The sequence below is a fragment of the Danaus plexippus genome, chromosome 8, assembly GCF_018135715.1.
Source record: "Danaus plexippus chromosome 8, MEX_DaPlex, whole genome shotgun sequence".
Classification (NCBI taxonomy): Eukaryota; Metazoa; Arthropoda; class Insecta; order Lepidoptera; family Nymphalidae; genus Danaus; species Danaus plexippus.
Genome location: NC_083542.1, coordinates 8,376,935 through 8,391,658, shown reverse-complemented (window position 1 = coordinate 8,391,658; position 14,724 = coordinate 8,376,935). Strand labels below are relative to the sequence as shown.

Below are 14,724 nucleotides of genomic sequence, written 5' to 3'. Positions count from 1 at the left end.
AATATTATACGCCTAAATAAGAACGGCACGTATCAAGCGCGGGCCCGAGCAAGTTCCGGAGTTTTAAACCAACTGGGTTACATACGATGCATCTATATTCTGCGTGCGGAAGAAACGGCTTTCTAGACGCGGCCGGTGAAGAGAACAGTTCAGATATGAATTAATTGTTCATATAGATTGATCTTGTATTAACCAGAGACAAGATTTCAGTTCAGAATTCATCAGCGACAGCCCTTACCAAATATATGGTAAGGGCTGTCGCTGATGAATTCTACATTTAAAAGAGTATAAGAATGATGGAATGGTATTCGAACACCCTTGAAAGATAATGATTTAATAAAGGTCCCGTTTCTATCCTGGTTAATGTACAATACTAAAGATAATGAATAAAATATTGTTTTTTAGCATCACCCTAATACTAGGAAGGGCCTTCAATTGTGCAACCGATATCACGTCTCTACAACATATCTTTAAATAAATAGTTATATAAATTATGCTTTATGTAAATCAAGGAGCTAAAAATTAAAATTAAACGGTAAATGGATATAATAAATAAAATTATAAAAATGTCATATAAAAACGTCATTTCATATATTTTTTTACCTAAAATATAGGCAATTCATTCAATTTGAACGCATGACATTCAATGAGTTAAAACCGTGAAAAAATTGACAAAAACTGGTTTAAAAAAAATCTATCGATTTTACAAATTACAAACGCTCAACGAACCGATGAGCTATATAGCCGGTATACACTAGCATACCGGTTATGATTTATTAAAATGTAAATGGCGACACAGTTAACTTTCAAACAGGCAACATTATAAAACAAAAACATTTCAATTACGTATAAATCTATTACATAATCGTATATCTAACTATGCTAACATATTCAGCCCTTTATTAGTATAATTTTAATTATATTTTATATTATTTAATAATTTATATAATCAACAAGACATATAGAAAAGTTCGATAGCCCGCTAGTACAATTATTTGGCAATATGTTTACACAATTGTACAAATTGCCCGCCTATAGACTATGGTGCAAACTTTTACGCATATCAAATAATTAGGTAATCATTACGTCCAAAAAATGTCCATTAAAATATTTACGTAATACGATAACATAAATATTGCGTTGAAATTACAACTAACACGCGGTTTAATTAACATGAAAGCAAAATAATGGAAAACTGTCAATTAATTAAGATATAATCTGTGTTTTTTTATAGTCTGTATATGTGCCCTGATAATGGTTTCGTTTCTTCCGAAGTTTATTTAGAGTACACTAAGATAAACAATATTTTCTATACATAATAGTCTAACCGGGAAATTCAGAATACGAATGGTAAAGCCGACTCAATTATTAACGCAATTATAAATGTTGAACACTATGTAGGTAATGGTTGCATAAGAGAATCTTCAGTGTGGGATCGGGGGCAGCAGATTCGAATCCGTGTCATAAGAACAATGCTGCTTACACTATAGACGCTGTATTAGGAATGTTTTCACACCATTTTGATCGCTAAGATAAAAGTACTAAGGACGTTTCTGTATGCACAGTTTTGACCTTTATACCGTACCCGTGGTTACAATGTCTATTTTCTAAGTGATTTGTATGTCATAAGCAGTTTTATAAAATATTTTATTTGGTCTATGTTTAATTAAGCATATAAATTAATCTCTTTATAGAATACAGTTAGCGTGACAAGCCAAAAGACGCTAAAAAACATTGTTCTGTTATTTTTATGATGACATTTCTGAATAAAAATGGTTGTTGCCGTTATATTTAGTTTTTTTTTTTTTTACAATCGGATACTTTGCGACAACCTAAGATGTAAGTTAAAATTACTTTTTTGTTTTTTTTTTTCTCAAATTAAAAAGTCTCTAACAGACAATTGTTGTTTTAGCCAGCCAATGTCTTTTTTTTTTATCTTTGATGGGGGAAAGAATATACCTCAGGAGGCTTACGTATGCTTAACAACTTATATACTTAACTTAACTAAGAAAAATTTTAAGATATAAAATATCTACTTAATTGATAAGAATCTTACAATTAGTAATAATTTCAAATGCTTTTGATCCCTAAATTGGATTGAATAAATTAATTTTAAACAATGGTAAGTTAATATGGCGTAAAATGGTAGGTTTCGTGAACAATGGCCTGTCACGACACAGGAAAGTCGCTTATTTCCGAACGACCGATTCATTCAAGTCGTGGAATACAAATGTTTCAAATATAAATATATATCATTATAACATCTAATAAGGAGGGATAATTGAAATAGAAAATATATCTTTTTTTTATTTACTAAGATATGAGAATATAATGACGATGAAAATGGTTAGTTTTAAAAAAGCTACGTTCGTAACAAGCATAAATTAATCGTAGAATATGTTTCTTTGTGAAAAATTTGTTTTTTATTGTAGCAACAAAAAGAAATCTACGGAATCAAAACAGATAAATCAAACACGCATAAGACCTATTTATTGAAATCGGCTGGAAATATTAAGTTTTCGTATAAAACTTAACATATAAAAAACATTCGTCTAACGTAATAATAGATGTTTATGGTGTATCAGAGTAATTAGATATGGTGCTATAATGTAGAGGTATATGTACGAATTAACAACATAATCATTATATAATGACATTGAATGTTTTAAAACTACAAGCATTTATCAAAAACCAGCGATTTTTATAAAGAATTATGAAATAAAAAAAAAGGTGTTTCGTTGAGTAAAGTAAAAATATACTTGCAATAAGTAATGTTTACCTGGTCCTAATGAATGGAGAACGGTTATTCTACGAATATTATGAATTGTACTAACATTGTGAATGCTTACGTTAGTGAGGATATATGAAGGTATGGGAAAATATTGCTGTTTTGCACATAACTACTTAATCGATTATGATAAAAATTTTACAATACTGTAGCCTAGGTTTTAGAAAACGATATAAGCTAACTACTGAAATTAACACAGGATCACGTCATAACAGTTTTATTGTGTATTACGTGACGTGACATACACTATGAATGTCACTGCCGATGGCTTAACACACTGGATACACTTTATATATCTATCAGATACAAATATAACACACGAGGACAAAATCCAAAACAAATACTAGTAAAGTAATAAGATCAGAAAAATGAAAGGTTTAAAAATAACCTTACCTGTATTAAAGTTAAAAGAAAACTATATATATGTTCATAATAATATTAGAAGATTTGGCTGTTATATAATATTTTAAAGTTCCGATCCGTCTTTATACACTAAACTTAGACTACAAATACTTTACAGCTCTTACTCGAACCGAAGTCATGGTCATCAACAAAATATATGATGGTGAGTTCAAAATAAATGACATCACATAATAGCAGAATAAAATAACATATAGCGATGAAAATGAACAAACACAGGGAGCGACTATAGTTAAGAGAAAGTTATTCTTCTATTCCCAAACAAATTACTAGCATTCGCAGCCCTTAAACGGTTCGAGTCGGTTAAGCAATTTTTTTTTCAATCAAAGATTTAACCTATCTTTTTATTTTAATTCAGTCGTTTAAACTTCAATGCGCGGACGATATTTTTTCAAACTGTCAAAACATATTAGTGATAAGTAGAAGTCGGTCTATGTTATAAGTTATTGAAAGTACATATAATATTACGTAATATGTCCGGCTCATGACATAGATATAATAGATGAAATCCAGCGAGAAAACGTTGCCTTATCCTAGATAAGACCTTGGAAATTAATTTCGGGTATGAGACCAACGTGTGAACCCCCCATTGTTTGTATATAAACGATGCTTTGTTATAATTAATGGGCCGTATAACAAAATACGACTCATTCATCTCGGTTCTTGATAGCAGACGAAAAATCGACTTTCATTTTTTTTTTCATAGAAATGATGCAATAGAATGCTTGGTTAATTTATTTCAGACTGAATAGAGATTGACTTTTATCCCGCCTGATCGGAAAAGGCATTGAAGCTATAAATAGCACACGCAGTAACCTAGTGTAAGGTTGTTCGCTCATGCCTTAAACTTTTCCAAGATTTACGAGCAAGGAAACAAAGAAGGCACACAGCCCGAATCCCTGGCAGTCCATTACATAATTATTTGTCAATACTTTCAATATTTGTCTTATAAAATTGTTTGATATACATCGAACGGTTAAAGTAGAAAAAGAAAAGAAACAGTACATTTAAATTCAGCGTTGGAAAGAGACAAACGAAGGTGTGTATTTTTTTCACGTTGTATATAATGTGTCATGATTTTATTATACATAATTAATTTTGACATCACACAGACATTTAATTTAAATAATTTAGAATAAATAATTCGTTCTATTTAAATGTGTTACGTTGTTGGAGATTCGTCAACATATATTTCGCGAGGTCAAAGGACATGAGGTGTTGAGGTCATGTCATCTAGTTTTATATAAGACTAAACCCAGCGTGATGTAATTCCGAATCCACGATAGACAATGGACGTGGGAGTCATTAAACACACAATACTCAATTACAATGATAGCTTTAACATTGGCTCTAAATGACCTCTGTCCTTTCATGAACATTTCAGACAACAGACAGTCCATTATAGTAATATTGTTGAAAGATATTTACATTTTCCCTTTTAATGGAAACTATGAAAAAGAAGTCGTCGAAACTATCAAGTGAAATTAGAAATTTCTAATAAATTTTGTCGATCTGTTATTTAATTATACCAACTATTAATCTTTTCGTCAGATGGGGTAATATTTCTACGCAGTAATAGCGAGAATTAGTAATAGTTTTTTCTAAGGTACGGCCTCATCCGCGCTGGAATCGTGCGATATTTTACCGATTTCAACGTTTTTATTTGTTGGACGAATTATTATTATAAGTAAACAGTGTCATATAAATAGATAAGACATCTTTAAAACACGTTTAGAAACGCCAAAATGACACGTTTAGAAATGTCACAATATCACATTCGATACTGTCAATGTCACAACTTGATTATATGTGGCGCGTTAAAAATCAAATGTTGCAAAATTATTGAAAAACGCGAAACCTTGAAATGTGACGTGAGATGAAAGTCATTTTATGTAGTATTTTATAGACTCGTGGCGATAATACGATTTTATCTTAAAAAAAATATATTTAGAATCTATAGCGTGGTAAGAAAGACATGTACGCAAGTGCCTACATATTTAAACATGTTAAACTATGTGACATAAAAATTAATTTTTATCATAATATGTAACCTCTCCAGTCATATATATGTAAATGTGTATCGGAAAAATATATTTTTTAAATATTTCATATTTTGCAATTAAAGTCACTTGTATTTCTGTCTCGCTCCTTGTCATTAATGTTTAAATGAAACTAATATATTTCGGATATACTACGCGGATTTTATTATTTTAAAACTACATAATCCCGACGTTTCGGTTACTTTTCAGCAACCGTGATCACGGTGTAGTTTATTTAGTTTTAAAATAATAAAATCCGCGTAGTATATCCGAAAATATATTAGTTTCGTTTAAATGAATAAAACTCGCGAAAGTCTTAGATCTCATTATGTCATTAATGTTTTAGTCTTGATCCGTCTCAATAGTTCATTAATTTTTTTTTAATTTCACACCATCAAACATAATAAATGTTTAAATGAGCGTAAAAATAAATTATAAGGAGGTCGAACGACTTGGTTATTAAAACAATGATAGTACTTAAAGCCAAATTAAAAGCAAACACTTTTTCAAGTTTTTCATAAACAAAATCATTTTCATTCTTGACATTCTTGTTCTTTGTTCATTGGCAGTTTGTTAATGTGTGAAATAGTTTATATAAATGTTGAAAATAAAACACTTTTGTAGTCACTTGCAGCATACTAGTAGTTTTTGAACAACGAGATTTAATCATATGGTGAGGGAGGTTTTAAAGTAAACTATCATCTTCAATATTCATGTTAGATACTTTTATGAGTTTACTAATAACTGCAATTGAATATTCACAGACCAGAGATGAATTTGTTTTAAAACAGATGTTTGCGTTGCAAGACACATAATGGTGAATGGTGGGCACATCGAAGGAGTCGTTTTCAGAACTTATAACTTTAACTTATCCTTATTAAAGCAAGTAATTCCTTGAAGAAAACTTCTTGGTCATCAATGGATCGTAATTATAAAATAATAATAAATTATTTATTTAGTTAAAGAACTATAATCTCGTTAACATTCACAGGAAACAAATGTAACATTTAACAGAAAGCAATACTTAACGTTCTCGTTAACTAAAGCATTGCCTTTAACACGACAATCATAAAGATGAGACAAAGCGTCATACATTTTAGTTACTAATGAAGCCTTATTGTGTGACAGTCGATGCAGGAAGGACAGTTGTGTAAACAGAAAAACCTGTTTCCCTCTCATTGTGCGCTGGAAAGTTCCTTACAAGAGAGTGCGATGTTTGTTAAGAGCATTCTACGGATGTTGTACCAAACACGAAACAGCTGGCACTCACGCATGTATATATACAAACACACACACATCTTCATGCATAGCCCAAAGGCTTAACTTGAAATATGGCTAATATTTGCATCTGTAGTAAAAGCAAATTCTTCAAGTAAATCCGAAAGTATACGTGCGAGTTGCCAGATTTTAATTGAAAAATTACTAAGTAAACATTTTCTAATATAAAGGAATGGACTAGTTCTGGCAACACCTATTAAAAAGGTTTATTTGACATGTAAAAATGTATTTTTTCTAAGCGATATAGTTTCTTGTAGTTCCGAGAAATATAAGTTGAAAGAAAGTTAACGGCACTCCCAACACATCGAATGGATACACTCAGGAAATAAGAGACGTAAACAAAATCATTTGATACGTCGACATATAATATATAAACGTTACTAAACTAAATAGTAGTACGATAATAACAAGGATTGAATTAAGCTAGCTAGCGGACTATCGATAAAATTATACAAAAACGATATGACATTGTTACGATATTCGATGAAAGTAACATCACTAGACGTTACACATCTCAAGTAATTTCTAAATTTGAAAACAACATGGACAGCAAGAAGTTTTTTTAATTGTATAGTTTTTTATTATTAACAAATTATTTTCCATATAAACGAAAAAAGTGTTTAATATGGTTTATATAACATAATCTCAAAAGAATTTTTATTTTAACCGACAAAAAAGTAACAGTCAGAAAACAATCTATACGTTAAGTTGTTTTTTCGCTAACAAACTTAGTTTAAAATTAGAAAATACGTGTTCTCGCACTTTCTACTCGTAACTGCGTAACAGTTTTTATTTTATATTGTAACGACTTCATTACTACTGCAAAAGAAGGCATTGTCACAAATTATACACTTATATAATACACAACTTGAACGAGCGACGTAATTAAAAGGCAAAGTAATATACATACATAGACAAATTGGAAGTAAAATAAAATATTAACTGAAATAATTCTAAAACTAAGTGAAATCCGCCGCAAAAACATTGAGATGGACGTAAGTATTGAAGCTCCGATAAAAAAAGTAATTTTCGACAAATAACATACAAGGAAATAAACAACAACGACTTCCATAAATACTATATCCTTGTAAATCTCTTTCCAACTTGTTACCTTCGTGCGTGTTATAATTAAGAAGCGAGAGCGTGTTCCTCGCGTATTGATAGGAAAAGACACGCGATTACATCCGAATAATCAGAAATATGTCTTGTAACTAAGAATACGCATATATGGTTTAATACATTCATAAAAATACACACGCGTTAATAATTGATATTCGATTATTTGATTAATTTCTCGTTCGATCAACGTTTCGACAACTACAAATCGAAGGAAATCGATTTATCTCTATATCGATATATATTTTTTACAATATATAATATAATGCAATAAAAAACTTTAATTTAGATTTTTTTTTTTTCAATTAAGGTTTCTATTTTATTCCCAAGATATAAATATTACATAACACATACTAATAACGCGAATGCGAAAGTTACTTTGTCTTTCTGTTTCGTTTCACAATTTAACTAAGATGTTGCTTTGACTTTACCTATCAGTGAACAAACATATAAACAAAAACAAATTTGCCTGATCTAATCCTGGGATTTAACAAGTTTTGGTAAATAGACATAGCGTCCAACGAAATAAATAAAAGATTGAAAGTTGTTTGTGGTAAGAGGTTGGTAACTATTGTTCCAAAGCTAGTATTTCGCTGGTTTGTCGATAGAAGAACGCCTTGCCAAATAAATCCCCAATGTCATATGGCGTGGACCAGCTAGTGTTAATTCTACTTAACCTACAAATGTTAGTTTATTTAAAACAACTGGTTATGTAAATAGAAGCGAAGAGATCTCGTCACGTGTACGACAGCGTAACGTGATACAACCACAGAGGTTTTATTGTTAAATTTATAATTTTATAATCTTTTAATATTACTCATAGTCATTGTGAAGTTGCTGTCGAGTTTTCTGTATATTTTGTCCTCAGTAATAAACCGTAAGGTTTTGTATTTTGTATTTCGGGTTAAGTGAGAACCTGTTCTGACATTCGGTTTTCACCTTCCGCAATAAACACAAATTTCTTGTCAAAACTGCGCCCTTATGGTCAAATTTTGTAAGTGGGACATTGTACGAGAAAACAGTTATTAAATATTATGTTTTTGAGGAATAATTTTCTGCGCTAATCAAGTTCGAAACGGAATTAAGTTATATGATGAGCGTAATTTTGCTAGCATCAGAATTGCATACTCAATACATATTAACATTTGTTGGGGAATATTAATTTTAAGTTTCGCTTTTTTACTCCAATGTAAGCATTGTAAGTATTTCTTTGAAAATATATAGGAATTCTGAAATAGATTTTTTGTCTTCAACGGAATCAGATAAGATAAGTTACTAATGTTGAGAATATTAATTGATACAACGAAAATGTATATGAATTATCCTCAAAATCTGGATTAATAGTACCTGAATACACATGTGTGGTTTAAATCCAGTGTAATCGTGTAGAATTCCATGTATTTCCTCGTCAATCCATGCGCCAGTAGGCAAGTACCTTGACCGTGGCTGCGGTCACCTGTTTCGTACCGCTGCCCACAGTGACGTGTGAACACCACTCATAAGTAGGCCTCAAAGTTCACAGACCCCAAAAGAATATGAGAAATGAGTAGATTATACCATAGAGATAGGTGAACAAGTTTAGGATAGAAACTTCTTGGTTACGATTAAAACCTCTTTAGTCTTTTGTCTCCTTAGAGCAACATACAATCTTTTTACTAAAATATAATCTTTTTGGTCCTAAATGATGTTTATTTCAGTATAAACTTTAGGATCAAGTATTCGTTTCATTGTTCGATTGTCGATTGTCTCAGCGTTGTATGTATTAACGAGTAAGTCTCATTAAGATGTCACCCACGCATCTGGGCCGATTCTCAATGGTATGAGAAAGCCGACAGCTTTCGTTTGACATTTCGTCTTTTGTGACGGAGGCGCGGCGTCCAAGGAAAAGTTGTTTATTGACCGAAATTACTACATACAACAATGACGGACACTTGTGTAAAGTGATACCTATACATGTTTACATTTTCACTTGAATACGTTTTGATTCTCGCTTTTAAATTTTTATATCTTGATTAGCGTCATATTACATCGGTCAGTAAACAGCCGATGTTATGAAACGTCTCAGATTTATATTCATATTTAGTTATTTAACGTCAACTTAGTTCTAAAACATGTTACAATAACAAAACTTAAATCTCTATAATAGTATATATTTTAAAAGTTTTGCGACTTAATAAAAGTATTTACAGCAGAGTGGTGTATTTAGTTAACCTATAAATGTAGACTACATACCAAACGTTGCTGCTATTCAAATGATTCGTCCGGAAAAGTGTTTGCAAGTCTCTGAATCGATACATGAGTTGAATTCTAATTAAGTACGATTAGAAAACAAATATATTTTTTTTTATATTAATTTATATAAAAATGTAGTTAACAGAAATAATAATAGAATATATCGGATTTTTTTTTTTGGCAAACGTCTGACGTAAAATTTTCTGAATATAGAAATTTTTAAATTTTAATTAAATTGCTGACTGTATCTCCATTATACAGCCAGTACATCCTTGATGGAGATACTTTTCACTTATTTGGATGAAAACGTGAAAGAATTTATAAGGTGAGTGATTTAATATAACACCACAAGTTTAGTGATAAAGTTGAAGATTTCAGGTATAATTTAAATTAAATAAAAAAGGCTTGTTGATTTAAGGGTGAGGAGGATTTTGTTGATTTAATGTACAATTGAAATTAGATTTTATACAATTTAATAATTTCCTTTATAAGTAACGTTAGACAATATTACAAAGGTCGTATGCTAGAAGTTTTTTTACTTAGTTTTGGAGATTTGGTTGTTGAAATATGTGTTTTTTTTAGAATAACTAAAAAAAAATATTACTTGTCCTTAATAGTAACGTAAAGAACGAGTGAAATGTTAAATAATTTATTTTAAAACAAATAAAATACTGTCTGATATTAAACAATAAACACGATATTGTTCACTGCCATGAGCTGCATGACAGTCATGACTTAAAATGGGCTGTCATAGCAATAAATATTATAATAATGCTTAATAAAATATGGAATGTTTACAAATGAATCTTGGTTACATAGATTTTTTTATGTTGTGGCTTCAGTCGCACTGGAATCGTGGAATATTTTGCCAATGTCAATGTTGTTATTTGTTGGACGAATTATAATCTTGAGTACCATGTGGAGATAACACGAAGGAGTTTGTGCATAGAAACTTATATATTTTAGTCTAAAAACAACTGTCATTAAACGTTAATACAATGATTCGTTGTAGTGTCAAAGTCATGTTACTCAACATGGCCGCATCACTAAGGTGCATTTACAATGGAGTAAGTCACTATGTTAAGGGTGAAAAAATATTAAGGAAAACTTATGAATGATCCATAACTTAATGAAAATCTTTAATAGTAACAATAATATAATTTGTTAAGAATATTGTACAGGAAAATAAATGAAGCAAGTATGAAGGTAACTAACTACAAAGGACGATTTTTTACCAATATATATTTTTTAAACAAAAACACGACTATATGAAGTTTGTGTGAAATATTAATGAAATTTTTACGTAAGTTACATAAAACGTAAGTGAGTATCATGTCGTGATATTTGGTAGAAAGCTGTATGAGTGATAGAAAACTGTTCCGTCTGATTTCTCCGATACATTATCCGAGGCGTCAGTTAATCGCTCAGTGAAAAATCTTGAAAATCTTTTACATTATAACATTTATGATTTAAAACAGCCTTAATTAACACGTGGATATACGTAGACGTTCTTATTTTTTAAATGGGAAAAATATATCCACAATTTCTATTATGGATATAAAGTGTGTTCGTTTATCTTTTGAGTGATTAAATTTATTTAAGTATAAATGAAAAAATATTTGAAATGTATAAAAACTACATTGAAAAGCCGAGAGAAAATTAAATATAATCTGTTTTTATTTCTTTGACATTTGACACAGATAAATAATAACAGTTTGACATTTGTATAAAAATTATTGTTGTTCGTATTCTCAAACCCATCCGTCATGAGTCGACAGATATTCAATGAGTGAATGATGTCATTATTACGTCTCACCTTCAGAACACCGGTATAATTGCTGTTAATAAATTACAACATAAGTTCCCTTTTTTCTAAAGCTGCTCTTTTATTCACAAATCTTGAATGTGACAATGACTTACTCTTGGAAATTACAATCATTCAAAATTCTTTTTGTCAAAATCCCATGTACCTACAAGGACAAAAAACTAAAATAATATTTGTTTAAATACACTCTCATTTGTCTTTCTTCTCCTGAAAAGAAGTCCTAATTTCTTTTTTTATAAACATTAGTAGTGTTGCAAGACGTCAAGATTGTTATATTATTTTTTTTAGATTTCCACCAAATCTTTATACCTCAAATTTTTTGTTATTTTATTTTGTATAAACTCCATTCATTCCACTATATGAAATTAAAATATATTTGATAAATTATAAGTATTTTTTAATGAAACGTCATTTCCGTATTCCATTCGAAATTAATTATAGACTTATTCACTTCGATTTTTTGGCTGGAGGTCGTGATCTTTGCGTCTGTCAGAAAAGGTTAATAGCGTTGTTTGATTGTGAATAATTATTGATGATTATAGAATTATAATTAATTCTCAAGTAACCTTCTATAGTCTGTAGAGGTTTTTAACAATCGTGACATTTTATTGTCATATAAATTCGATTCCATTTCAAATGCACGCATCCCAATATTTTAATAACGGAATAATTTTCAAGTGCAATTTTTTTTAAAGTTTGTAATTTATAAATTAAATTATACTGAGTAATGGGCTAGTTTCCTCATTATATTAGATAGGACTCTCAACATATAATGTTACTCGCTGACTTAAAACTATCAACATTATAATCATATAATCTCAAAGTGTAAAACTCGTAAAGAAACATTTTAATAATTATTATATAATAAGCCGCAATTCAGACGGCGTAATATTTTTTTAGAACAGTTCATAATAATACAGCCATGACGAAACTTAGTTTCTAACGGCTTTGATATTTCATTTAATTATTTTGATTTAGAAATGGCTCATTAATTAAATAATTATTTAGAATTCAATACACTGAATGAAATTACGTCATCTGTTCAGACAACAAATTAATTATTTTATAATGTTTATCTCATACAGCTTAAAAATGAAACCTTTTTGGTTTGGCATGTAATTAAAGGATATTTGCTGTAAGGCTCGAAGTATTCGACGCCTTTATAAACAAACTACTTAAAAAGTATTTTAAGCAAATATGAAACACAATACTTGTATATCACTTGTTGTGTTTTAACATCACCTTCATTTGAATGTTTAGCGAACATAAATAAATAAGATTTGTAGGTAGGTTTATATTAATGTGTAATATAAACTTTTTGGTGTTCAAAAGCGGGTAAAGTTTATTAGAATATAAAAAAAAATCGTCTATAAAAAGAAATAGTAATAATTAAATAAGATAATCAGCCACGAATTGGAGCGATTAAGGTTCGATATAAAAATCAGGGGTTGCTCAATAAAATAATATATAAATGCCGTATTCAGTACCTCCGTTGTATTATAGAAGGTACAGTCACCTGACAAGGACTTCCAGGACTTAAATGTAAACGTCAGCGACACGTACGCTAAATGACTTACAGGTATGTCGACGCGGCGTTCCTAGCGCTCCGTCAGCTACACTTCATAACAATAACTTAAAACACGTCACAAAACACTTATCAATATACACTGTTGTAACAAATTTCACACATATTTTCGTAAAGACGCCGTCTGCGATACAAACGACTCAGTCGCGGACGAATGGAAGACTGGTTGTGACTTGTGTTGAGGTTGCGCGAACGCACCGCATTCCGATAGTTGTAATGTTACCGTTCACGTCTCGCTCTAACTTTAAAGGAACGTATTCGTTAGACAGGGATGTATAATTTAAACGCTATAGGTAGGTAGCCCCGTTATTCATACACATAACACGGGTAAAATGTTATGACGGTCATTGAAAAATATAGATTTAATATTCGCTAATCGATCGAGACGAAGGAGGTATTATTCTTATAAATTTACAAAGAAGTTTGTATACTGAGAATTATTTTCATCAAGAGGTAATTAAATATCGGATACATTTAGCCGTTAATTCCGGAACCAAAATTAGGTCACACTACTTAACTAAATAGAGTGTATTTAATAGACATTGATTGAACTACTACTCACTGACAAGAAGCCTTTCTCATAATTTAATATAAAACACGGTGAATATATCGCACGTCGAATCAACCATATTAAGTTACTCGCATTTTCTTACATTATCCTCGATTTTTTACCAGTACGCGAAAATGTCAAATAGTTTACAAGCTTAGGTAAAATTTGACTCTTTTTTCACTTACCCGCATCACATAATCTACTCGCTTTTTAAGAAATATGTACGTAAATATTTAATTACTTCCTGAAATTCCATGTAAATTATATACCCATGTAATATACTCGCTACTGTTATGAGGTCTATTCCACATGATAAATTAGGTCTCTATATTCCACCCTTACATTTCGTTATTACGTTAAACTTAATATTTTCTATTTTGCTTTCAATTACTTATGTTGAAAATATCACTTGCGAAGATCCATTATAGAAAAACAAATGTCTGTATTTAGTTTGATGCAAAACCACTGGTAAGCGATGTTATGAATTTCAGATCAAAATCTCAATAACCATGAACGTCTGAATAACTCAAGCTAGCATATTTCTTAAACCTATTCTTACGTAATATTAGACATGCCTGGATAGCAGTAATTTTATCAATAAGTCTTATCGAGTCATTTAGTGAACAGCAAGCAATGTATAACGAAACTATTTTTTTATGTAATAATTACAATATAATAATCATAATTACAAAATCTCGGCGTTTTTAATGATTTCCAAAAGGTGACGAGAGCCATTTTAATTTTTAAAGTTTGACAGTTCTTTTTGACGTTTATTGGTTAGTTTTTAATATGGTCTAATTACATTATGTTATAATATAGTATTAGTGGGAAATTAATATGTCTAACACTGCGACAAATTTCATACATATGGGGTTTTCCAATAGGGACGCT

At 30.2% G+C, this 14,724-nt stretch overlaps 1 protein-coding gene across 1 annotated transcript in view; it reads right to left on the bottom strand.

Moving 5' to 3' along the window:
• The window catches only part of LOC116775343 (unconventional myosin-XV), a 56,910-nt gene extending 43,459 nt beyond the window's left edge, over positions 1-13,451 (bottom strand). The window contains exon 1 of the mRNA XM_032668236.2: positions 13,276-13,451. The gene's annotated coding sequence lies outside the window, so the exon portion shown is untranslated. The remainder of the gene's footprint in view (positions 1-13,275) is intronic.
• Between the last annotated feature and the right edge of the window lie 1,273 nt (positions 13,452-14,724).